This window comes from Myotis yumanensis, unplaced genomic scaffold (assembly GCF_028538775.1).
Source record: "Myotis yumanensis isolate MYYU_CA2020_CCGP unplaced genomic scaffold, mMyoYum1.0.hap1 SCAF_16, whole genome shotgun sequence".
NCBI classification, from domain to species: Eukaryota; Metazoa; Chordata; class Mammalia; order Chiroptera; family Vespertilionidae; genus Myotis; species Myotis yumanensis.
Window position 1 is genome coordinate 20,194,975 of NW_027223767.1, and position 23,542 is coordinate 20,218,516.

Here is a 23,542-nt window from a genome sequence, read left to right on the forward strand (position 1 = left end):
GCTCTGTGTGTGACAGGGGGCGGGGCCACAACCTCCCTATCCGCCCTGCTCTGTTCGTGACAGAAGAAGGAGCACCAACCCCCTGATCAGCCCTGCTCTGTGCCTGATGGGGGGAGCTCCCCAACCCCCTGATCGCCCTGCGGCTCTGTGTGTGACAGGGTGCGGTGCCCCAACCCCCCCCCCCCCCAACGGGCCCTGCTCTGTGTGTGATGGGGTAGAGCCATAACCTCCCCATCGGCCCTGCCCTGAGTGTGAGAGTGGCGGCACCCCAACCCCCTGATCCGCCCTGCTCTGTGTGTGACAGGGGGCGGTGCCCCAACTCCCCTATCGGCCCTACTCTGTGCATGACAGGGGGGAGCTCCCCAACCCCCTGATGGGCCCTGCTCTGTGCGTGACAGGGGGGAGCTCCCCAACCCCCTGATCGACCCTGCTCTGTGCGTGACAGGGTACGGAGCCCCAACCCCCCAGATGGGCCCTGCTCTGTGCGTGATAGGGGGCGGCGCCCCAACTCCCCAATCGGCCCTGCTCTGAGCCGACCAGAGGCTGCACCTAGGGATTGGGCCTGCCCTCTGCCACCCGGGAGCAGGCCTAAGCCAGCAGGTCGTTATCTCCCAAGGGGTCCCAGACTGCGAGAGGGCACAGGCCGGGCTGAGGGACCTCCCCCTCCCCCCCGAGTGCACAAATTTTTGTGCACCGTGCCTCTAGTCCTATATAATAAAACCCTAATATGCAAATCAACCGAACAGCGGAATGACTGGCACAACGACCGGTCGCTATGATGCACACTGACCACCAGGTAGCTGTTGTTACTGTAAGTATAGCATATGATGTTTGAGGATGAAGAAATTAAGGTTGTCCAGGGTTCTTCTTGGCTCCTGAGTGCAACCTAGAACAATGATGGGGTTTTTTTCTGCCACACCAGCCAAAATTTATAACAGATAAATGTGGCCAAGGGAATAATGTCACTATTTTAAGGATTAGGATAGATTATCAGTTGTATTTCAAGGGAAAAACTCTAACATAACTGCCTCACAATTATAGGCCAAAATGAACATGATCCCCCCAAATAGTACACTAGTTAAAATTTTTATTGTTTAAATTGTAAAGTATTTCATTTACACAAAGAGTATTTTTATTATTTTAATGCAAACATTTTTAGCTTTCTTTCAAATTTATGATGTAAAGGTTTTCAAAGGACAAAGTGATATTAAATGTAATGCAAAATGTCAGAAAACCCTAATGATAAAATTCCTCTGGGAGTCATTCATCAAGGATGTTAACCATTTTCAACTATAGCCACGCTGAGCCAGAAATAGTTACAGGTGATGTGTGTTACAGTGTTGACACATATGTCTAACAAGATCTTATACCACTGACAAAAAGTACTATGACAAATACAGTAATATGATAATCTTTGTACACTTACTCTGTAAATAACATGCATTTGTAGCTCAAAATATTTTGATACTTTAGTTGCTCTGGTCAGATTGTGGTGCTCAAATATAATGAATCATACATATAAAGAGTAAGACATAAATATTGCTTAAGAAATTACCCATAGAGGAAGGCATAGTGACCTCCTTTCTTAAAGGAAGTATTTATTTTTCAGATTACAGTGGGCAGGGATATACCTCTGAAAGTTTCCTGAGGATTCAAAATTTTAAAGTAAGAATAACAGTGATAGACAGTAAAACTCTAAGAGCAGTAATATGCTTTTGTTCAAGTGCTGTCATGTATTTTCTACTGAAAGCAAAGTTGTCTAAACTTGTACCTTATCACTTGTTGCTTGGTATAGGATTGTCTTGTTTTTAAACAAGGAGGAAAATCTTGTTTTAAGGTGACTCATAGTGACGTAATATATTAGTAACGGGGTGGTGCTCAATATGAGCACTGGTTATAACAGATACTGACAATTTTCCCATAAAATTTAACTCATCTTGGGGATTCTTAGGAATCTGTGTTTACAGGTACCTGATTGCAGGAAGTCTTAATAGTAAGAATGGTTAAATATCACTGCTATATGACCATGAGAATTTAAAGTGTGGCACTTAGATGAGTTATAATTAGCTTATACTTCTAAGACTTTAAATATCTAGCAGTCTCTCTTATCTGCTACTATTTTTCTCTTCCTGTCTTTTGAGACCCATTTATCTATGATTGGATGATTTGTCCATTTAAGGTTAATTAAGTTCAGCTACTAAACCCTATTTCATTTTGTTTGGTTTTTAAAATCTTACTGTGGTTATGGAACTAGGTCTAATGGTAAGTTGATTTTGGTATCATTATAGTTGTACAAATATTGCCAGGACACCTGGGAATACGGTTTGCTAGTAAAAGGAGGACAGGTATGGATAACTAGAAAGATACATAGACATTTATTCTCCTAATTAGAGATTTAGAGGTTTTTATAATTTCCTATAAAAAAAAGGTTCTATCGAAACTTCAACTTAAGCCCTTTTTACAGTAAAAAAGATTACCATCTCTATATATAAAAGCCTAAGCAACCTTTACAACTGGTTGACTGAACGCTCAATGGAGGAGCTGCTCCCTGGTGGTCAGTGCACTTCCACAGCCAACCTCCCTGCGGTCCTTCCCCCAGGCCGGCCCCAATTGGCCCCAATTGGGACTGGGCAAGACCGCCCCAATTGGCCCGATCGCCAGCCAGGCCGAGGGACCCCACCCATGCACCAGGCCTCTAGTTTTTAATAATAAATCTAAAGCTAAAAGAGGTTTGGAAAAACTGTTAATGGAAAACTTAGGGAAAATTACATGATTGCTTGGCATTCTTATCTTGGAGAGGATTAGAGTTTTTTTTAAAGTAAGAAAATGTGTAAGATGTTGAAGAGTAGCCTATTTTGTTCTAGTTCTTATTTATTTATTTATTTATTCATTCATTCATTTATTTATTTGGAAGATTTAAGTTAGTTAAGGAGTTACAGGATATAGGGTAATAAGAATAGTTCTTGTAATAAATATAAAAGAGCTTATTGGTATATATATTTGAAAGACTGTTGGTTAGTTCCTAAAGAAAGTAGACAGTATACTTGTGCAAATGATGCAACATTAACTTAGTATCTTTGGAGCTCCTTTTTGACATTGCCTTCAGTTCTTTTAAATATCTCCAATTCTTCCTTTGAAGGTGAATTTGTTTTTTGGAAAAGCCAAGAATAATTTGCATCTATATCTGATGAAAATTAAACAATCCAAAACATCTTGTCTTTTAATAATCAGTCCCCACCCTCAAAACTACAGGACAGTGGTTGGTGCATAACCATGGAGCAGATGGCACATCAAAATACTGTCTTAGGGATTTGGCAGGGAGATGCAGAACAGGGAAGAGAGCCCTAAACCATGGAGCCGTATTCACAAAATTAATAACTTTAGTGAAAGAAATAAAGAAAGGGAAAATATGCTTGTCTATAAATTAGTGAGATAAATGTTTGTGAGTCATAAAATATCCAAGCAGATAGTCCAAAAATGTTTCAAGTAGTTGGATATTAAAGAACCTCTTAAAATGATTGAGGAGAATATTCATTTCATTTTTTATTTTTATTTTTTAAAGATAACATTCATTTTAAAATAAACATCTGTTGTGTTGGCTAGATAAAGAAATTCATTAGTTTATTATTTTATAAGCTTAAATTGAATTCTTTATTTTTACTTTGAGAGATATTCTCAAAAAAGTATTCACCAACCTAGATGAAATGGACATATTTTTAGAAAAATACAAGCTCCCAAAACTCAACCAAGAAGAATAAAAAAACCTGAATAGGCCGATAACCACCGAAGAATTGAAACAGCGGTCAAAAATCTTTTTTTTTATTTTTATTTTATTTTTATTTTTTATTTTTGCTAAAAGTATTACAAAGGGTATTACATAAGTGCCAGAAATCTTCCAGCAAAGAAAAGTCCTGGTCCAGACTGCTTTACAGGGGAGTTCTACCAAGCATTCAAAGAAGAACTAAAACCTATCCTCCTCAGACTATTCCAAAAAATTCAAGAGGAAGGCATACTTCCAAGCTTTTTCTATGAAGCCAGCATTACCCTAATCCCAAAACCAGGTAAAGACACCACAAAAAAAGAGAACTACAGGCCAATATCCTTGATGAACATAGATGCTAAAATCCTCAACAAAATCCTAGCAAATCGGATTCAGCAATACATTAGAAAGATCATACACCATGACCAAGTGGGATTTATTCCAGGGATGTAAGGATGGTACAATATCCACAAATCAATAAATGTGATACATCACATAAACAAAACTGAGAGACAAAAATCACATAATCATATCAATTGATGCAGAAAAAGCATTTGACAAAATCCAACACCCTTTCTTGATAAAAACCCTCAGCAAAGTGGGAATAGAGGGATCATACCTCAACATAATAAAAGCCCTATATGACAGACCTACAGCCAACATCATACTCAATGGGCAAAAACTAAACTCATTTCCCCTAAGAACAAGAATAAGACAAGGATGCCCACTTTCACCACTCCTGTTCGACATAGTATTAGAAGTACTAGCCATAGTGACCAGACAAGAAGAAGAAATAAAAGGCATCCAGATTGGAAAAGAATAAGTAAAACTGTCCTTATTCGCAGTTGGCATGATACTATACATAGAAAACCCCAAAGACTCCATCAAAAAACTAATAAACCTAATAAATGAATTTGGCAATGTAGCCGGATACAAAATTAACACCCAGAAGTCTATAGCCTTTTTATACACCAATAATGAACTCACAGAAAGAGAAATGAAAAAAACAATCCCATTTACCATTGCACCAAAAAAATTAAGATACCTAGGAATAAACTTAACCAAGGACGTAAAAGACCTGTACTCGGAAAACTACAGGACATTGAAAAAAGAGATAGAGGAAGACATAAACAAATGGAAGAACGTACCATGTTCATGGATTGGTAGAATCAACATCATTAAAATGTCCATACTACCTAAAGCAATCTATAGATTCAATGCAATACCTATTAAAATACCAATGGCATATTTCAAAGATCTAGAACAAACTCTCCAAAAATTCATCTGGAGTAAAAAAAGACCCCGAATAGCCACAGCTATCCTGAGAAAGAAGAACAAAGTTGGAGGGATCACAATACCAGACATCAAACTATATTAGCAAGCCACAGTTCTCAAAACTGCCTGGTACTGGCACAAGAACAGACATATAAACCAATGGAACAGAAGACCCAGAAATTGACCCAAGCCATTCTATTCAATTAATATTTGACAAAGGAGGCAAGAGCATACAATGGAATCAAAACAGCCTCTTTAATAAATGGTGCTGGGGAATTTGGTAGGATACATGCAAAAAAAATGAAACTAGATCACCAACTTACACCATACACAAAAACAAACTCAAAATGGCTAAAGGACTTGAATGTAAGACAGGAAACCATAAAAATCCTACAAGACTCCATAGGCAGCAAAATTGCAGACATATGTTGTAGCAATATCTTTACAGACACAGATCCTAGGGCAAGAGAGGCTAAGGAGAAAATAAATAAATGGGACTACATCAAAATAAAAAGCTTCACAGCAAGAGAAACCATCAACAAAACAAGAAAGCCCACTGCATGGGAGAACATATTTGCCAATGTTATCCCCATTAAGGGTTTAATCTCCAACATTTACAGGGAACTCATACAACTTAGCAAAAGGAAGATAAACAATCCATCTTTGTTGGGTTAATTTGCATATCCACTCCTGATTGGCTGGTGGGAGTTGCAAAAGGTACGGTCAATTTGCATCTTTCTCTTTTATTAGTGTAGCTATTGGAGTTACCTGTTTAAGGGTGAGACTCCCCCATTAGACTGAGGTCAGAAACTTTTCTTGTTCACTATTTGTAACCTCCTTAGTGTCCAGAATATAATAAATATAGGATGTCCCAAAAATTGTATGTATTTTAACAGCTGATAACTCAATTTTCACTCCTTTTCAGGTTTAACTGATTTGAAATAATAGGTGAAGCCAGACTAAGCTTTGAACAAAGAAAATGTATCCTAAAGTGCCACTAGACTTTTTACGGGGATACATAAAAGATAATGTTTATATCGCCAAAACCGGTTTGGCTCAGTGGATAGAGCGTCGGCCTGCGGACTGAAGGGTCCCAGGTTCGATTCCGGTCAAGGGCATGTACCTGGGTTGCGGGCACATCCCCAGTGGGAGATGTGCAGGAGGCAGCTGATCGATGTTTCTCTCTCATCGATGTTTCTAACTCTCTATCTCTCTCCCTTCCTCTCTGTAAAAAATCAATAAAATATATTTTTAAAAAAAAAGATAATGTTTATAACAAAATTGGTAACAGTAGATGAATTGAAGGTGCACAAATACTGAAGGAAATTATTCTTGATGTTTTCTATTCCATTGCTCCACGTTATCAACAGTGCCTGGACCAGAATGGTCATCAGTTTGAAAAGAGGCACTGACAAAAAAAAATATTCATTTTTACAGATGTTTTTAAAATTTTGAAAATGTATTTTATTAATTGTATGTTAATAAATACTGAATTTATAGTCACTCAAAGTGTGTAGACATTTTGGGGGATACCCTGTATATGAAGGAATGTGAATCTCATTTAATTAGACTTCCTCATTACTAAAATCAGACAATTCTGGAGCTGACAATTTTACCTAAGTATACTGGATGAATTGCTTGTATTTTATAGTATTAAATAGGTTGAGAATGAATAGTTAAATTTATAGGCTGTGTTATACATTTGTTAAAGATAAAATTTAAAGAATAGAAATGAAACAACATATAATTAAATTCATGAAAACGACCATTTGGAATTAACCAGAAATAAAGTGGGTGGGAGTGGGGTTGAATTGACTTTATGGACAGAGAATAGAATGTGTACTAGTGAAGTCGTGACAGTATGACCATTTGTAGACATACACATGATTTGATTTGACTGGAGTGGAGAGTGTATATGAGAATAGGGCATGGAAGGAGATGACACTTAAGAGATCAGATCATAAGGAGCCGTATATGATACATTAGGAGGTTGAATTTTATCCTGAAAACTATGAGGAAATATTGAAGAATTTTAAGCAGAAGAGTGATGTGATCAGATTTTGTACTTTAGAAGATAGCCATCTGAAAATGCACTGGAAAAAAGCCAGATATATTTGGTTACTAAATTGGTGAGCAGAGGGAAGGATAGTAATTGAAAAGGAAGAGTCTGGAGTATGGCTTCATTGTTTCAGGCTTGGGCGAAGAGTACATACTGAGCTAGAGTGTGCAGGGGCCAGGTGGGAGAGTGGGAAGTGAGCATCTTGAGTTTGAGGTATATATGCAACAACCAAGGGGAAGTCCCGTTAGACCAATACACCTTTACTGCTCAGCAAGGAGATCTAGGCTGGAGACAGAGTAAATGAGTGTGACTATTATTAAGCTTTTGCTTAAATGTGTAAATATGTTGTATTTATACGTTTATATACATCATGTCTTTTAGTCCTTATGAATTTGTTATTGTTCCTAATTTACACAGTAAGTGTCAGTCAGAGTCACTCTAAAGCTGGGTTGAAACCATGAAAATATGAATGAGATCACTTAGGATGAATGTATATGGTGAGACCTGCGAGGAGTGAAACACTGAAAGTGGACTTTTGGGGAACTTAGACATTTGAGAGGCTAGAGGAGGAAGGAGGTCCTGCAGATAAGGCTGAAAGAGAACATCAAAAGTGATGTTACCCAAAATATGTTCCTCAATTAATTTATCATATAAGATAGTTCTTTATAAGGGAGAGAAAGGTTCTAGAGCCAGGCAAGTTTGGGAAACACTGCAGAACTCCATCCTGTAGATTCACAATGCATATCAGTATTTTGTTAGAAATCTGAGAAATCCCTAGTAAAGAAACCCGTTTAAGTTTAATAGAATATTTCCCAAACCTATTTGATCATGAACCCTCCTCCCCTTTTTTTGCATACATTCCATTGACATCCCAGGACTGAAGAATCAAAATGTGTGGCACCAAAGACTAAACAAAGAGGGAGTTTCCAAGAAGGAAGTTGGATCAAGTTGTCTTGGAGAGGTCAACAGAGGTAAGAGTAGAAAGTCAGTAGACTGGCAGTTGTGAGGGCAATAGTGTCCGATGTGAGAGCAGCTACAGTGGAGTGGGTGGTTAAAAGACCATTGTGTTGCAGTGGCTTAGAAGATAAATGAGTGGTGAGGAAGGGGAGCTAGCAGGTAGACACTATTCTTTCCAAAATGTTGTCTCTGAAAGAAAGAAGAAAGTAACTAGAGGAGAGTGTTGGTGTGAAAGAGGGGCTCTTTTTGTGTTACTTGTAAGAGATTTGAGAATATTTTTCTGAAGGGAAGGAGTCCATAGGCAAGAAAAGGGTCAAGATATGGCAGGGAACAGAGGATGATTCATGGAGCAAGATTCTGAGGAAATGGGAGGAGAGATGTTACAGAGGACAGTTGAAGAGATTAGATTTGGAAGGGTGTGAAGTATTACACTAAGATCAATACAGTGATGCCCTTAGGAGCTTCTTTTCCAAGTAAGAGTGTGCTTTTGGTGTTTGTTTGGGCTACAGGGTATAGATTTATGTACTGAATCTTCCTCCTTATTGTCACTTTCTACTGTCTCTGTGTCTTCCTCTAGTAGTTCCTTACTTCTGCTGATTTGCTGCTTCATATTTGCTTCCAACTAGAAAACCAGGAAACCAAGCTTTTCAGAGTTTAATAGAAAGTAAGAGTAAATAACCTGAAGGTCTAAAAGGCACTGGTCCCCTGCCCCCAAGGGATGGAAAATTTCTTTTTTTTTTTTAGGTGAGGTCGGAAAAGGAGTTGCTTTGGAATTTCTACATTTTCCAAATAGATAAAAATACCACTAAGGGAACATAGAATTTTTTAAAATTTATATATATGTACCATTGAAAATGTCTACTATTTTATTTCTCTACTTTTTAAAATACTAAATGCAATTTTCCTCATTAGAAAACATTTCTTGATGATAGATATCTTCACACTGTGTGGTGTTCATACAAAATTTTTCAGTTTAAAGGTGGTTTTTAACTAGAATCTAGACAAGTAATGAAATGGACAGGACATAAGATTCTAAATTATAACCATTAAAATGTGCACGGGTAAATATTCTGCAATTGGTAGTGCCAGGCATTTGTGGTGTGGTCTATACTAAGGGCTTTTGATTTAAGTGAGTCACTATATGATACAGTACTGCTCTGTGTTTTGTTGTTGTTGCTTTTAAAATCTTTATTGTTGAAAGTATTGCATAGGTCCCCTTTTTTCCCCTTCTTCTAGCCAGCCCCTCGCTCCAACCCCAGGCCTTCACTACCTTATTATCTGTAACCATGGGTTATACATATATGCATACAAGTTCTTTGGTTGATCTCTTCCCACCCACCCACCCTTCCCCACCTATCCACCCTTCCCTACCTTCCCCCTGAGGTCTGACAATGTGTTCCATGCATCTAAGTCTCTGGATCTATTTTGTTCATCAGTTTATTTTGTTCATTAGATTCCACATATGAGTGAGATCATGTGATACTTATCTTTCTCTGACTGGCTTATTTTGCTTAGCATAATACTCTCCAGGTCCCTCCATGCTGTTGCAAATGGTAAGAGTTCTTTCTTTTTTACAGTTGGGTAGTATTCCATTGAGTAAATGTACCACAATTTTTTTATCCACTCATCTGCTGATGGGCACTTTGGATATTTCCAAATTAGCTATTGTAAATTGTACTGCTATGAACATAGGGGTGCATATATTCTTTCTGATTGGTGTTTCCAGTTTCTTAGGATATATTCCTAGTAGTGGGATCACTGGGTCAAATGGGAGTTTCACTTTCTATTTTTTGAGGAAATGCCATACTGTTTTCCATAGTGGCTGCACCAGTCTGCATTTCTAAGAGCAGTGTACTAGGGTTCTCTTTTCTCCACATCCTTACCAGCACTTGTCGTTTGTTGATTTGTTTGTTGTTGTTTTTAAATGACTTTTATAGTTGTGTTTTGTTTTTTTTCCTGTCTAGAGCAGCGGTTCTCGACCTGTGGGTCGCGACCCCTTTGGCGGTCGAACGACCCTTTCACAGGGGTCGCCTAAGACCATCCTGCATATCAGATATTTACATTACGATTCATAACAGTAGCAACATTACAGTTATGAAGTAGCAACGAAAATAATTTTATGGTTGGGTCACAACATGAGGAACTGTATTTAAAGGGCCAGAAGGTTGAGAACCACTGGCTAAATAGCCTTTTTTCAAATGAGAAGTTTGGAAATTCTGCAGTTATTTTTGGACTACTTTTCACACATTTGTAGGCTATTTTTTATTTTTCTATAACTAGGATATATGTTCAGTAGTTTATAATTTATTTAGAAAAGTAGCTTAAATCTGGTGGATTTCATCCATATAGCAGGGTTCAGGGAAGTGCTTGTATTAAATGTGGTCACTAACCAGCTGCACTACATACATGTGGGAACCTAGCAGAGCAGATTCGTGGGTCTCATCTCTGTCCCACCAAATCTCTCTTGTTGGGTCAGGGGCTGTGTTGTTAACAAGCTCTTAGGTGATTTTGGAAGGCACTAACTTATGAAAACTGGTTCAGGGGATCTAGCCTGTGATTAAGTCTGACCCAGCCTGGTCCTTTGAATGTAGCAAATGTGTCTATGGTTAGAACCTAAATCAGATGAGTACATGTCCAGCTACTTTCGTAGAATGATCTTTAAATTTTTTTCAGACTTACTATTTTTTAAAAAAATGTATTTTATTGATTTTTTTACAGAGAGGAAGGGAGAAGGATAGAGAGTTAGAAACATCGATGAGAAAGAAACATCAGTCAGCTGCCTCCTGCACACCCCCTACTGGGGATGTGCCCATAACCAAGGTACATGCCCTTGACTGGAATCGAACCTGGGACCCTTCAGTCCACAGGCCGACGCTCTATCCACTGAGCCAAACCGGTTAGGGCAGACTTACTATTTTTTAACAGCTTTATTTAAATACTAGAGGCCCAGTGCACAAAATTTGTGCATGGGTAGGGTCCCTAGGCCTGGTTGGTGATCAGGGCCAATCGGGGCCTTTCGCCTGCCGGCTGGGACCTTCCTTCCTTGGCTGCTGGCCAGTGCCTTCCTTTGTTCCACGCCACCCCCTGGTGGTCAGAGCACATCATAGCAAATGATCGAACTCCCGGTCTCCCGGTTGAACTCCCGAGGGGTACAATTTTTATGTTGGGCTTTTATATATATAGATAATTCATACTATACAGTTAACACATTTAAAGTATTCAGTGGTCAATCCTTTTGTAGTTCATAAGCATTATGATTGGATGCTCATGTTCTTGTGTGTGATGTGCCTCCCACAAACACCTTATTATGACTTTGGCACATTGCCCATCTGACATAATAATAATAATAATAATAATAATATAAACATAAAGTATTCGGTGTTTTTTGGTATATTCACAGATATGTGCGCCTATCACTACAGTTATTTTTTAACATTTTCATCACGTCAGAAAGAAATTTCATACCTTTTAGTTATCACCACCGTATCCCCCCAAGCCATAAGCAGCCACCAATCTACTTTTTGTCTCTATAGATTTCCCTATTCTAGATTTCACATGTATGAAATTATATAGTATGTTGTCTTTTGTGAGTGGTTTCTTTCACTTAGCATAATATTTTCAAGGTTCTAGCATGTATCAGGACTCCATTCCTTTTTATAGCAGAATACTAGTAATACTCCATTGTATGGAGATACCACATTTTGTTTATCCTTTTGTCCACTAATGGACATTTAGGTTTATTTTTATTTCTTTGGCTATTATGAATAACGCTGTTATAAACATTCATGTTCACATTTTCATATGGACATACTGTATATTTTCATTTCTCTTGGGTATATACCTAAGGAGTGTTGTTGCTAGGTCATATGGTAAGTCTTTTTAATCATTTGAGGAACTGCCACAGTTTTCTAAGCAGCTACATCATTTTACATTTCTTGTAAAGGAACTTAAGAGGGTTTGATTACCCCACATCCATGTTAAAACTTATCTGACTTTTTTATTCTAGCCATCTTTATGAGTGTGAAGTGGTTATCTCATTATAGCTTTGATTTGTGTTTTCCTGATGGCTAATGATGTAGAACATCTTTTCATCTGTTTCTTGGTCATTTGTATATCTTCCTTGGAGAAATGTCTATCCAGATACTTTGCCCATTTTTTTTTAAATTCTTTATTAGTTAAGGTATTCTTTGCCCATTTTTAAATTTGGTTATTTGTCTTTTATTATTGAATTGTAAGAGTTTTTATGTATTCTAGATAAAAGTCTCTTGTCTGATATATGACTTGAAAATATATTTTCCATTCTGTGGGTTGTCTTCACTTTCTTTAGGGTGTCCTTTGAAACACAAATGTTTTAAAATTTTATTATGTCCACTTTTAGAGTCATATGTCTAAGAATCCTTTGCCAAACCTTAGGTAATGAAGATTTACCTCTGTGTTTCCTTTTAAAAGTTTTATAGTTGTTTTAATTCTTCGATCCATTTTGAATTAGTATTTTATATGGTGTGAGGTAAGGGTCCAACTTCATTTGTTTGCATATGGCTATCCAGTTGTCTCAGCACCATTTATTCTTTTTCAAGAAACTAGACTTAATTTTTATATAAAATGTATTTTATTATTTTAAATTAGAAGGATGGTAAGTTACATATGAAAGAATATGTATTATTTTTTTTATTATATATTTACTAGAGGCCTGGTGCACGGAATTCGTGCACTGGAGGGGTTGTCCCTCAGCCCAGCCTGCACCCTCTCCAATCTGGGACCTCTCAGGGGATGTCTGACTGCTGACAGTCGGACATCCCTCTCACAATCCAGGACTGCTGGCTCCCAACTGCTCGCCTGCCTGTCTGCCTGATTGCCCCCTAACCACTCCCCTGCCAGCCTGATCAACACCTAACTGCTCTCCTGCTGGCCTGATTGCCCCCAACTGCCCTCCCCTGCAGGCCTGGTTCCCCTCCAACTGCCCTCCCTCCCCTGCAGTCTGGTCATCCCCAACTGTCCTCCCCTGCTGGCCTGGTCGCCCCTAACTGCCCTCCCCTGCTGGTCTGATCGCCCACAACTGCCCTCCCCTGCCAGCCATCTTGTAGTGGCCATATTGTGACCACATGGGGGCGGCCATCTTGTGTGAGGGCATGACAGTCAATTTGCGTATTATCTCTTTATTATATAGGATAGCCATTCTGACAAGTGTGGTTTTAATTTGCATTTCTCTGATGATTAGTAACATTGAACATATTTTCATAAATTTATTGGCCATCTGTATGTGCTCTTTGGAGAAGTGTCTATTCAGGTCCTTTGCCCATTTTTAAATTGATTGTTAGTTTTTTTGGTGTTGAGTTGTATAAGTTCTTTACACATTTTAGATATTAATCTCTTACAGATGTGTCAGGGAGTATGTTTTCCCATTTAGTGGGTTGTCTTTTCATTTTGTTGATGGTTTCCTTTGCTGTGCAAAAACTTTTTAGTTTGATGTAGTCCCATTTGTTTATTTTTTTCTTTTGTTTCCCTTGTCAGAGCCCAATTTAAACACCTTCCCTCCACAAAGCCTTCCCTAATCTAATCCTTTCTACATTACATTTCCTTTTTTTTCTTTTAGTACTAAAAGCTATTAAGAGTGGAATACAGTCCTGGCTGATGTGGCTCAGTTGTTTGGGTATCATTCCATGGACCAAAAGGTTGCCAGTTCGATTCTGGTCAGGGCACATGCCCAGATTGCAGGTTCCATCCTGGTATGGGGTGTGCAGGAGGCAGCCTATCGATGTTTTCACTCTCACATTGATATCTCTCTCTCCCTCTCCCTTCCTCTCTATCTAAAATTAATCTTTTTTAAAAAGAGTGGAATCCACATTTGACTCATCTTTATGTACTGTTCAGCAGAGTGCCCTGTGCAGCTGGCACTCAATGAGTTTTGATAGCCAGCAAGTCAGAGGGATAATGGACAGAGGGATTGATATATGTATGAATGAGTGAATGAATAGAAGACTTTTTATCATAGCAGTCAGTATGCACAAATATATTAAGTGTGGCTTTGCACTAAGTTTGAATTTTATTTATTTTCAGATAAAAATTTCATAGCAGCTTTATTTGTAACTAGAGGTCCAGTGCACGAAATTCGGGGGTGGGGGGGTCTCTCAGCCTGGCTTGCACTCTCTCGCAGTCCGTGAACCCTTGAGAGATGTCTGACTGTTGCGGAGGCGGGATGACTTTCTCTTGGGCCAGAGGCTTCAAATGGATGTCACATGCTACTCGAGCAGATCTAACAAAGAAGTCAAACAGTTGATTCTCTTTGTTTCAAGTAGTGTCTCTCTCTCTCTCTCTCTCTCTCTCTCTCTCTCTCTCTGTCAGTTTAGTTTGATTTTGGAAGTATTCATGACCTTTAAAGACAAGTTATAATTTCCTTTCCAATAGCTGTATAATTACAGTAGCAATTAGTAGAAACTCAATTAATATTGCAGTGAATGAAAAAAATGAACAGCCCTAGCCGGTTTGGTTCAGTGGATAGAGTGTTGGCCTGTGGACTAAAGGACCCCAGGTTTGATTCTGGCCAGGGGCACATGCCTGAGTTGTGGGCTCGATCCCCTCCAGTGGGGGGCATGCAGGAGAGAGCCAATTAATGATTCTCTCTCATCATTGATATTTCTATCTCTATTCCTCTCCCTTCCTCTCTGAAATCAATAATATATATATATATGAAAAAAATGAACAGCTAAAAAGCATTGTAGCAAAGTAGAAACAGCATGAACCTAGTTTTTGAATATGGATTTTACCTCTTATATTTATCTTGAATAAATTATTTGACTGAGCCCTGTACCCTTATGTATAATATGGAAAAATGATAATACGTAATTATGTAATTTTAATACTCTTAGTTTTAAATGTTTGCAACATATATTCTGATGGGGGGGGGAATATGGTTAACATTTTAGTTAGACTTTTCTTAAAATTTTATCTTTATTCTTGAAAGTATTACAGATTTCCCTCTTCCCCCCCCCCCCCTTTAACCCCCTCCACCCCATACCTGCCACACACAGCCCAAGGCCTACCATACTATATTGCCTGTGTCCATGGGTTATTCATACATTCATATTTTAAGTTAGACTTTTTACCATGGAATTTTAAAACTATATACTCACCCAAGGATATTTTTTCCATTGATTTCTACAGAGAGTGGAAGGCAGGAAGGAGGGGGAGAGAGAGAAACATCCATGTGAGAGGGACAAATCGAATGGTTGCCTCCAGCACCGCCCTCCCCCGCACCCCAACCAGGGCGAGGAACCTGCAACCGAGGTATGTACCCTTGATTGGGAATTGAACCCGAGACCCTAGAGTCTGAGGGTTGATGCTCTTATGTACAGACATGAGATTCAGGGGAAATTAATGTAATTTAGCTACCAATCTGTGCAATTGACATAATTTTGAAAATATGAACACCAAATCATTCAATCTTGAGCCAGACTTTTTCATTTGTTCACTTGCTGCTTTGAGCTTGTTTTTTCTGCCTGTTCAGAAAAAATAGCTCAGATAATTTTGTAGCTCAGATAATTTTGATATCACAAGTGTCATATTGCACCATTAATTTAAGTTTACTAGTTACAGTTATAGCACAATATATACAGCTAGATTTTATCTCATATTCTTTTGCCTATGCCTTCAATGACACTTATGATCAGTAACTCATATGACTATTTTAGTAGAAATCTGAAGGAAATTTGAATGCTGAGTAAGGTGGTATGATAGTTTTTACCTAGATTTTCTTGATCTTCTGTTATTTTCATATATTACTTCAATTCCTTTTTTAAATCTTCATTAATTTACTAATTTAAAAAATATGTATTGAGTGTCACATATGCTACACAATAAGTATGGATGGATGACTATAGCAGATATAGTTTCTTCTCTCATGAAGCTTACTTTGTATAGTGGTGAAGATAGAATTAAGCATGTACACAAATTTCTTAATTACAAATTGTTCTATGACTAAAACAAGGGAGCAGTGCTTAGATTGGAGGTTAGGAAAGGCCTCCTTGCAGAAGTCATACTTAGCGAGGTTTGAAGAATTGAGTAGGAGCCAGCCATAGGAAAACAAGAAAAAGAGCAGTTGAAGCCAAGAGGATAGCATGTGCAATGACCCTGAGGTGCATGGAGTTTGGCATATTTGAGGATTTGAAGGAAGGCCAGTGTGGCTGGATCAATATGCAGTGGGACTAGAGAATGAGGAAACTAGAGAAGTGGGCAAGGGCCAGATCATGTAAGGCTTTATATATCATAGTAAGCAGTTTGGATTTTTTTCCCAAGTGGAATGGGGAAACCATTGAAAGGAAACCTTATTTCTGAAGAATTCTTTGGCTGCTCTATGGAGAATAGGTTGTAGGAGATAAAGATAGAAACAGGCAGGCCAGTAGGGAGACTATTGTGGGTGAGACAAGAATGGGATAGATTTGAAGTAGAATCTGCAGCACTTACTGATAAGTTGGGTAGAAGGTTGAGGCAAAGGAATAAGTCAAAGATGACTCCAGCTTTCTGATTGGAACAACTCAGATGTATGTTTGCACCGTTTTCTGAGATAAGGAATACTAATCCAGGGCAAATTTGGGAGAGGGAGTGGGAGTTGGAATATGGAGTTTACAATTGACTGTGAGACCTCCAGTGGAGTTAACAAATAGTTGAATATATTAGTCTGGGGCTTAGGAGGCTTTGGGTTAGGGATATACATTTTTTTTAATCATCAGTGAATACTTAATATTTAAGGTTGTGTGACTAATGAGATCATTTAAGAAGGGAGTTTTATAGAGAGAAGAAAGAGGGCTTGAGGCCTTGTCTTTTGAGATTCTGCAACATTCTAATTAACTTTCTGACCCAGTTGGACGTTATCTGACTGTCACAAAGAATTCTTCTTCGCCTGGCCAGCATGGCTCAGTGGTTGAGCATCGACCTAGGAACCAGAAGGTCACGGTTCGATTCCCAGTCAGGGCATAGGCCTGGGTTGTGGGCTCGATCCCCAGTGTGGGGTGTGCAGAAGACAGTCAATTCTCTCTCATCATTGATGTTTCTCTCCCCCTCCCTCTCCCTTCCTCTCTGAAATCAATAAAAAAGAAAGAAAGAAAGAATTCTTCTCCATCTCCATGTTCTCTTTTCTCACCCCCATAAAGGCAATAAATAAAACAAACTCAACTGTTAATTTTTTTAAAGTTAAAAGTGTTAATCTGAAAACCGCTTTTAATTAAATATCTTTTTTTTAGTATATTCATAAACTTTCCTGGAAATCTGCCATTATTTTGAACGCTTATATTTTAAGGGAATGCAGATGTAGAAAGTAGAAGAAACTGGGCCAAATATAAAATCTCTGATGAACTTTTCCTAGAGGATTGTTTATAAATCAGTCAGTCAATTTGTGTTGTTGTCAATAATCTCTCTAAAAACAATGTAAAGGGTGGGGTTGGGGGAGAACCTTCCCTTGGATTAGAATTTACAGTTTTTTTTAATTTTCTCTATTCAGGTCACATGTCCTATACTAATAGAAGTTGATTAATGTTTGACTTGGTATGTAATGATGATAAAGTTCAACTTTTCTTCTAGATATATGGCCTTTGTTTTGTTTTTATATTTCTTGTGTTCATGTGTTTTTTTCACATGTTTCTTTAGAGGTTTTTGAGCCAGTTATACATTTTAAAGCCTCTTTATGTTAAAAATTACTAGAGGCCCAGTGCACAAAATTCGTGCACGGGTAGCGTCCCTAGGCCTGGCCAGTGATCAGAGCTGATCTGTGGGTGCGACCGGCAGGGCTATCAAGGGGACCCCCACTGGCACCTGCCTTGGCTGGCCTGGGGCCTGGGGCCTGCGGGCTGGGGGCAGCTCCTGTGTTGAGCGTCTGCCCCCTGGTAGTCACTGCGCATCATAGCAACTGGTCGTTCTGCCATTCAGTCAATTTGCATATCAGCCTTTTATTATATAGGATATTAAAAGCCATCCTATCCAATTCCACTTTTCTTGTGGTTTGTTTGTTTTAGGTAACCCAATAGTAAATATGGATAATTTGTTTTGTTTGCATGTTGTTTTGCTTACTTGTTTTTAATCCTGAAGCTCTAAAACTCATTATTTAAATTATTCCTTTAAACATGGAGTATTTCAGAGTCTTACTACTTGTACCTTAGTATGCCAAAAGTTACCTTTTAGGCTAACAAGAATTTTCATCTACCACTATATGCTCTCTGTGCTCCATATCACCATGTTAAGGGAGCACCACCCCCTCTACCTTCATTAGTTGTTCCTGTACCTACCTAACCTTATGTAAATATCATTAAACTTTTTTGGGAGATGGGGTGGATTTGTACCGTCTTTTTTTTTTTCTCCAAGATTTTTTTTTTATGTTGAGGGAGAGGGGGAAGGAGGAAGGGAGATAGAGAGATAGAGATAGAGATAGAGATAGAGATAGAGATAGAGATAGAGGTAGAGGTAGAGGTAGAGGTAGAGAGATAGAGATAGAGATGAAAGAGAGAGAGAGAGAGAGAGAGAGAGAGAGAGAGAGAGAGAGAGAGAGGGGGAGAGAGGGAGAGAGGGAGAGAGAGAGAGAGAGACATTGATGTGAGAACGATTCATTGATCGGCTGCCTCCTGCATGTCCCTACTGGGGATTAAGCCAGAAACCTGGGCATGTGCCCAGATCAGGAATCAAACCGGCAACCTTTTGGTACATGGGACAACATCCAACCAACTGAGCCATACTGGCCTGGGCTTGTCCTTTCTTTTTAATGTAGGCTCTAGGCATAGGAGTACACACTGATTTTGATTGTTGCTATTGTATTGTTTCTTGGATAGGAGCCAAGATTTCATGCTAATGTTGTACTGTGCAGTTATCCAGTGGGTACTAATAGTCACCAATTCCTATTGTGAGATACTAAAGCGTACTTAAAGCTGTAAGCTCTCAGTTTCCAAGACTGAGAGCTAGAATTCGTCTAAAGCCAGCATGTACATAATTAAAAAGAAATATTTTACCCTTCATAACTTTGAAAACAAAAAGCAAGCATATTTAACACTGCTTTTCATCAGTGTTTTTCTGTTTTTAAAAATTAATCAGGATTATTGAAGAACTTAGCTAAAATAAATGTTCCCCTGTTTTACTAAGATACTCATTTCAATGTGCTATGATTTACCTACTGTTGGACATTTGGGTTGCAATATAAATTCTGTAGGGAATTTTTGTACATAAATATTTATATACATCTCTGATTATTTTTTTTAAATAAATTATGGAATTTACTGAGCCCAGGATGTGAACATTTTCATAGTTTTTGATACAATGTTATATTACTATTCAGGAAATTTTTATAATTTTACACTCCCAGCCATTGGTGTGTGAGAATTCCTCTTTCTCTTTTCCTTAGTAGCTTTGGAAGCATTTATAGTCTCTTATCTTTGCTATTCTGAAGGATAAAAATTGTATCTTCTTTTATTTTTCGGTTTTGATTAAATAGTAAAGTAGGAATGTTTATTTTCTGATTTCTTTTAAAAAGTGAGTCAGAAAACACTAATGTAAATAGAATAATATATCTCTATTCCACACTGACATGAAAAGGATTTGCTTACTGCAAGAGAGTATATTTTCAATTTTTGAAAGACTAGAGGTAAATTTTCAGTTGTGCTAGGAATATTTCAAGCTTTAACCAGTGTTTAGTAGGATATTAACATTCTGAATCCAGTGCTCCAGAACATACATAAATTTGCCAGTTCTCTAAAAACACTAGATAAATGGAAAATTCAACAGCCCTACTTCAGTGACTTGCTTCTGACCCACCAAAGGGCAAAATGCAGGCAAAACTGCCAGCTGCTCTGAATCTGCAAGCATTTGTGCAGAACTAATTTTAATAGCAGATGTTGGAATTTTTTTTTTAAATGCAGCCTTCCCTCTGAGAGACCTATCCCGTGACTTCTAGATGCCCCATAACCCTATTAGCCAGAGTTTCATTCCTAAAATTCCATATTTTACTTCTCTTCCTTGTCATGTGGGAAGTTTCAGAAATTCCTAAGGGAATCTCACAATTTCAGAAAGACTTGATACTACAGAAGAAAACTGTTATTTTTGTTGATCAAATGGATAATGAAAGCATGGGAATTCTACTGGGAATTTGCTGAATCAATGTCTAAATGATGACACATACAGATTTTGGGTTAATGATATCAGTATTTCAGGTCTCCAAAGGCGCTCACACAGGCCCAGATAGGTGCCTCTGTGACAGTTGTCATTATTTTCACTCACATGTCAGAGTTTAATCGAATATGGGTTTTTTTTTCTCTGGGGCTCGCCTATTGCTAAAAGGCTAAGTAAATTCTTTCATTGTTATTATTAGTTTTAAAACTTCATTCATAAAATTCAAAATTCAAAAAGTTACACTAAAGGGTGTACATATAGTGAAAAGTCTTCTTACTTCTGTCCCCTGGACATCCAGTTCTTCTCTTCACATACCACTAATGTTATTATTTTTCTTTTTTAAAAATATATTTTATTGATTTTTTACAGAGAGGAAGGGGGAGTGATAGAGAGTTAGAAACATCGGATCAGCTGCCTCTAGCACACTCCCCACTGGGTATGTGCCCGCAACCAAGGTACATACATGCCCTTGACTGGAATTGAACCCAGGACCCCTCAGTCCGCAGGCCAACATTCTATCCACTGAGCCAACGGTTAGGGCGTTATTATTTTTCTGTGTCTCTTTCTGGACGTATTCTATGCATAGACAAGCAAGTGTGTGTCTGTGTGTGTGTGTGTGTGTCTGTGTGTGTGTGTCTGTGTGTGTGTGTGTATTTCTTTTCCCTCCTTTACACTAATGGCATCACAATACACACAACATTCTGTAACTTGCCTTTTTCCCCCCACTTAGTCTAACTTAGAAATATTTCATATTAGTACATAAGAAGCTCCCTAGATAAGATTCCATTGCATAGATGTGTGCCATAATTAATTAATTAACCAATCCAGGCTTTTGTTATTATAATAAATGCTGCAATGAATAACAGAAAAATGTCATTTCACAAAATGCAATGTTTCTAGAAATAGAGTTGCTGGGCCAAAGGGAAGGTATAGTTTTATTTTTAATAGACATAAAGGTTTCAACCTTAAGAACTAAACTTGGGGGAAAATAGGGGTCATAATTAGCTGACCAGAGATTCTAATCTATGTAATTAAATAAGATCTTTTTCTTTATGTAAGTAAAAATGGCAATGAAAATGCTAAATTATTACTTTTAGTAATAGTTACTTTTCAATGATCACTAATCACTCTTATTTAGCAATTTAAATTATTTTCTTATTGCCATAGGCCAGTGATTTTCAACCTTTCTTATCTCATGGCACTCAAAACTAATTACTAAAATCTGCAGCACATCAAAAAATGTATTTTTTTCCAACCTGACCAAAATGTAGGTATAATTTTGATTCATTCACATTGGACAATTATTGTTATTATTGTCATATTTTTTATTTGACAGTCTAAGGCCGTGGTCGGCAAATTGCGGCTCGCGAGCCACATGCGGCTCTTTGGCCCCTTGAGTGTGGCTCTTCCTAAGCCTTAGGAGTACCATAATTAAGTTAATAACAATGTACCTACCTATATAGTTTAAGTTTTAAAAATTTGGCTCTCAAAAGAAATTTCAATCGTTGTACTGTTGATATTTGGCTCTGTTGACTAATGAGTTTGCCGACCACTGGTCTAAGGAAAGAGGTCAATGCCCCTGACTAAATAGTTAGGTATTGTATGTTTTAAAAATTCTTGCGGCATACCAGTTGAAAACCGCTGCCATAGATAGTTCAAATCATTTATGTTATTCTAAGGAAGTTTATTTATTCAACTTGCTATCATCCTAAATACTGCTCTGCAGTTGTAAAAAAATTAGTTAAATAGCATCAGGATTTTAAACTCATTCGCAATGAACTAGGTTTAAACATTCATTAGGTTCTTCTTATATGAAGTTATTGCCCTTTCCCTTAAAGAGTTCACTATATTAGCAATTTACAATCTGGGCAAAAATTCAGAAAGTATTCTTTTCATCCTTTAATGTCATATTATGATCTGTACTTTATCCATTTTTTAAATCTTCCCATCAATAAATGGTACCTTGCTAGCATCCTTTCATGTGCTTATTTGCTCTGTCTTTTCTTGGTGAAGGGTCTGTTGAAATCTTTTGTCTATTTTTTATTAAGATGCTTATCTTATTTAACTGTAAGAATTCTTTATATATTCTGTATACAAGTACTTTGTCAGGCATATTTTGCAAATATTTCTCCTAGTCTGTAGCTTACTTTTTGTTTTCTTAAGTGTGCCTTTCAAAGAGCAAAAGTTGTTTCTTTTTATTTTAAGATTATTCTTTTTTTTTTTTTCAGAGAGAGAGGAAGGGAGAGGCAGAGAGAGAAACATTGATGTGAGAGCGAAACATCTATCAGCAGCCACCTGCACATCCCCTACTTTGGGCCCACAACCCTGGCATGTGCCTGACTGAACCTGCAAACTTTTGGTGCATGGGACGATGCCCCAACCCACTGAGCACCACCAGCCAGGGCTCAAAGTGCAAACGTTTTTAATTTTGTTGAAATCCAGTTTATAAATTTTTTTTTATGGTTTGTGTTTTTGTGTCATTAAGAACCCTTTGCCTAACCCAGTGCCACAAAGACTTTCTCCTATGTTTTATGCTAGAAGTACACCTATTGTATTTGGTTTGGTAATAATTTATATGTTGTCACAACTGGTCTTCCCAATTGAGGAAATAGGCTCGGAGCAGTTAAAGCAATTTGCCAAGGTCATTGAGCCATTAGTTGTTACTATGTTTTCTTATCCCCGATTCTGTGTTTTTCCTACTGTATAGGTTTGTGCATATTAGATCAGATTATGTACAATGTAAGATCATATCAGATATCCTGGGGGTGATCATTTAGTTTTTCAGTTCCCAAGGCTTTGCCTTCTGTCATTTCCTGCTAGGATCTACCATTTGTTTAACACATCAGAGGGCAAGCAAGGGAGGAATTGTTAAACTTACTGAGTACTTTTTAGTATTCTCATAAAAATATATTTTGTAATTACTTGGATTTAATCAAAATTTTGATTTATGGAGCATAGTATTAATAATATAAGAATGTATAGTGGATAATCAGCTAACAAATATTTATTGAGTGGCTGTTATAATTGCTAGGTTCAGTTGCTGGGTATATACAGTAATAAGTGAGTTAAGTATACTTGATCTCTTTCCTCATGAAACTTGTAGTCTAGAGGAGTAGCTTCCAAATTCTTGTTACTGAGATCCACAATAAGATGTATATTTTACATTATGACCTGATATGCTTGAGTATGCATACTCATACATGTCAAAAACAGAAGTTTCATGAAATAATTCTTCCTTTTCCTTCATGCAGTGTACTCTGATATTTCCTATTCTATTTGGTTAAAAAACAAACAAACCAAAAAATGTTGCTGCAAGCCACTAACTTGATTTCACAAGCCATTAATGGTTC

At 37.8% G+C, this 23,542-nt stretch overlaps 1 protein-coding gene and 1 non-coding gene across 4 annotated transcripts in view; both read left to right on the forward strand.

Moving 5' to 3' along the window:
• The window catches only part of SSH2 (slingshot protein phosphatase 2), a 216,444-nt gene that overhangs the window by 18,584 nt on the left and 174,318 nt on the right, over positions 1-23,542 (forward strand). The gene's annotated exons all lie outside the window — the stretch shown is intronic.
• On the forward strand, positions 11,281-11,386 carry LOC138995267 (small nucleolar RNA U13). The gene has a single exon (XR_011468586.1). It is a non-coding gene; the product is annotated as a small nucleolar RNA U13 (small nucleolar RNA).